The 3,814-nt window shown below is 51.3% G+C and overlaps 1 pseudogene; it reads right to left on the bottom strand.

The window, feature by feature from the left end:
* Window positions 1–203: 203 nt before the first annotated feature.
* On the bottom strand, window positions 204–3,096 carry LOC118632115 (annotated as a pseudogene).
* Window positions 3,097–3,814: the final 718 nt, after the last annotated feature.

The following is a 3,814-nucleotide window of genomic DNA, read 5'->3' as shown; positions in this document are numbered from 1 at the left end:
TCCCCCTTTCTCCCCTAGTGACCCCTCCTCCCCGCTCCCACCCCTTGCTTTCCCAAGCCTAATATCTGTGTCCACTGGTTGTGCATATATGCATGCAAGTTCCCACCCCACCCTCCATCCCTCAGGTTTGTTAGTCTGTTTTAACGTTTTCTCCAACTCACTGCTTTTTCAGCTGTCTCAGCTGCTGCTTGGTTTGTCAAGGTTCAGGTGCTTCTTCCGGTTCTTGACTTTTTCACCTGTCCCAGGTCTCCAGGTATTAACGGAGACACAGTCCTTCGTGGTGTGCTCTGCGGGGCAGAGGTAGGTGCCAAGGCTCGGTTCTTGTCATTGCTTGCTTTCTGCTTGGCAGCCTTAGATTTCTTAGCCTCAGATTTCCTTTGAATTTTTTTTTTATACTCACCCGAGGACATTTTTGCATTTATCTTCAGATAGAGTGGGAAGGAGAGAGGGAGGAAGACAGAGAGAGAAACATCAACGTGAGAGATACATCGACTGGCTGCCACCCATAAGACCCTAACTGGGGCTGGGGACAAACTGCAACCGAGGTACGTGCCCTTAGCGGGAACCGAACCCGGGACTCCCTGGTCCGTGGGCCAACGCTCTAACCGCTGAGCAAACCGGCCAGGGCTTTCCTTTGAATTTTAAGAGTTGCTTTTGATAATGGCTTATCATTGTGATTTCTTATTCTGGGGCGGTTTCTTCTCAGATAGCTTGAAATTGGTGACTGGTTTATTTCTTACATCTGTGAATTTAGGTTCCTCCTTGGGCACTTCACTTGGAACTGCTTGATACATTATTGTTTTTGCTGGAAACAGTCCATCCAAAAGTGGTTGCTGAGATAGGGCTGGCATAATGCCAAAGCTTGTACCGATTATTAACATGCAACCTGGGAATGGGCATGGCAGTTAAAATGTGCTCCCCATCTGGGCACCAAGCAAATACATAGGCTCGGTGGCCACTGGCTTAGAAATAGTTTGTATTTTTTAACATCCCATGATTGTTTGTCAGATTTCTACATCCAGCTAGCAGTACCGTATGCCACGAGGACTAAATGACTTGTGTTTGGAGCACTGGTTCCAAAGTCAAACACCGGATCACATTTCAAGTTGAAATTGTTGCATTGGCAAGCATTAAATCATAAACAGCATGAAACTCAGTAGGACTCGAATTCCGGCTTACGTCATAAGTACGGCTACGTTTCGGTAATTGAATGGGTTACAGCATTTTCTCTATTTCTTGCAAGCCAGTGCATTATGTATTCCCTGTAGTAGGAAGTCCCTGTCTGGTCAAATCTCTTCCAGCTATTACAACACAGCAATAGCTTTTTCATTCCATAGCAGCATAACCTTATCAACCCGAGAGGATTGCTTGTTGCCTAAAGCTGCATGAGGTCCACTAAAGCTGGGGTACAGGGAAGACTGAGCACATGAAGGTGTACCCTTACTGCCCGGAGACAGGGAGTTCACTCTTGTCCAAGTGACAGCACACCATAATTATTATTTTTTTGAAATGAAAATTACTTGTATTTTTATTACAATTTTCTCTAAAGAAGTGAGCTTCATTGCTAATATTTTGGGCACAAATAGTTTCGTTATCTCAAGTTTGCACTTTTTCTGCAGGAAAGTCTTGAGGCATGCCCTGGCGTCCACATCATAGCGCTGCAGGCTGTGGGTCCCAGGGGCCGGGTGTCGGGGAGCGGAAGGCTTGTCTGTAGCCAGGACATGTTTGTGTGTGAGTGAGTGAAGTGTGTGTGTGTGTGTGTGTGTGTGTGTGTGTGTGTGTGATAACTCAAGTCAAACTGCCTTTGGAGGGCAAATGAGTCTAGTAATCTTATATTAATTACATTGATAATATTTATGATTTCCCCCCTTGCCTCAGCAAACAAGGTCCCATCCTTACTAAAAATATAGATTTTGTAATATTCTTGCGATTCCCTTGGAAATACTGTGCTTTGTGTAACATATGGTGGTGCATTCACTCTGGACTGTCCTGACCCTCGCACGGGTTCATGCACTGACTGGGATCTTGGAAACACCACGGCTCTGAATCTTCTGGAAAACACTTTGTTTCCAAGGCTCTTACTCTGCAAATCACTCTTCCGCCGCCGGGCCTGTTCTGACGCGGAGGAGTCAGCGTGGGGTGCTTTTCTCACCGCTGAAAATTAAGAGGAAATACTTCGTCTGTCAAGAGCGCAGACTGTGCTCCTCCGACTGCCCCTTGGCCAGACTTCTAAGCGCAGGCTGCGGGGCGGAGCAGCAGGCTCGGGCCCATCCCGCAGGAGCGGGCGGACATGGGCTGCGGGACAGCAGGCACCTCGGCCGAGCTCCCGCGCGTCCCAGCGCCGAGGACGCGTCACCGGACTTACCTCTCAGCTCCCAGGGCAGGGCCCCTCCCCGCCGCTCAGCCTGGCCGCCCCGGCTTCCTCGGCTCAGAACCACCGCATCCGATGTCTGGTCAGTGCAAACACCCGGGGGTTTGGAGTCTCTCCTTTCACAACCTTCCTGGAAAGAACCAGAGAAGATCCACGGAGACCTCATACTCCTCCACTGTCCAAAGGCACCGCCGTGTCGTGTCGCCCTGGCCGGTGGCTCAGCGGTTAGAGCCTCGGCCAGCGGACCAGTCAGGGGTTCGATTTCGGTCAAGGGCGCGCGCCTCGGTTGCGGTTCGGTCCCGGCCCTGGCTGGGGTCGGGGGGGTGGGGGACAACCAGTCGGTGCTCCCTCTCATGTCGATGATTGTCTCTCTCTCCCGCCCATTCTGTCTGAAAATAAACGGGAAACATATCCTTGGGTGAGGATTTTCTTTTCAAAAGGCACCACTTTCTCTCCCCTCCTGCACAAGAGCCTCCAAGCTGCCCTGTCTGCCCCCCTTCAGTCATTCACGCACAACAGCAGGACGACCTTGCAAACGCGAGCCCGACCCCCTCCTGCCCTTTACGGAGCTAGAGCACCGCGTCAGGCTTGCAGTGGCTCCTCACCTGCCCCCGGGCCCCCACCTTCCCGGCAGACCACCCCACGGCTCAGCACTCAGCCAGCCTCCCGCTGCTGCGCACCAGGGAGGCCTTCCCAGCTCCCAGCTGCTCACACTCCAAGTGCATCTGGCCCCTTGTTGACTTCCCCCTTGACCTTCAGATCTAGTGGAACTCTCCTTTCCAGGGGAGCTTCTCCCCGGTCATCGCCCTGTTACTTCTCTCTTGCTCACTACCTGGCTCAACCCTGTATTCCTTGTCCACTGTCTGTCTCCCCCGCGGCATGTAGGCTCTGTGGGGGAAGGGAGCGTGTTGCTCTTACTAACCACGGATGCCCAGCCTGTAAGTAGCACAGAGCCTGGCACACAGTAGGTACTCAATATATATTTGTTAAACAAGTCAACTGTGTGCCCTCCCTAGCCTTCGGTGCCCATGTGCTCAGTAACTAGTTACTGAATGAAAAGTAAGTAGATGGAGGAATCAGTAAACGCGTATTTCTATTGTTAATCCACCTGCAGATGCTCCTCAGTGTGGTGCAGCACATCTGAGCAGAACACCCCTTCCCACCCTTTCCCCTGGTCCTGTTCACGTGCAGCATTGCTTAATACTGGGTTTCCTTTGATCTCAGAACAAGAATGGATCACGTGGAGATGGAAGACATCGGGCTGGAATCCTGAAATATCTCCCAGCTTGGACTTTCACTAGAAAGAGGAGCCTGTGGCTGTGGCCTCTAAATGAGACAGAAACGTTCTGGTTTTCCTTGTCTATGGTTGAGATGGAAACAAAGTGAGTCCCTGACCCGATCTTCCCTGTGACTAGGTCCCCTACCCCATGCAAATGGAAAGGG

The sequence above is a fragment of the Molossus molossus genome, unplaced genomic scaffold (genome assembly GCF_014108415.1).
Source record: "Molossus molossus isolate mMolMol1 unplaced genomic scaffold, mMolMol1.p scaffold_m16_p_17, whole genome shotgun sequence".
Lineage (NCBI taxonomy): Eukaryota > Metazoa > Chordata > Mammalia > Chiroptera > Molossidae > Molossus > Molossus molossus.
Note: the sequence above shows the minus strand (reverse complement) of the source record. Positions and strands in the feature narration are given on the sequence as shown.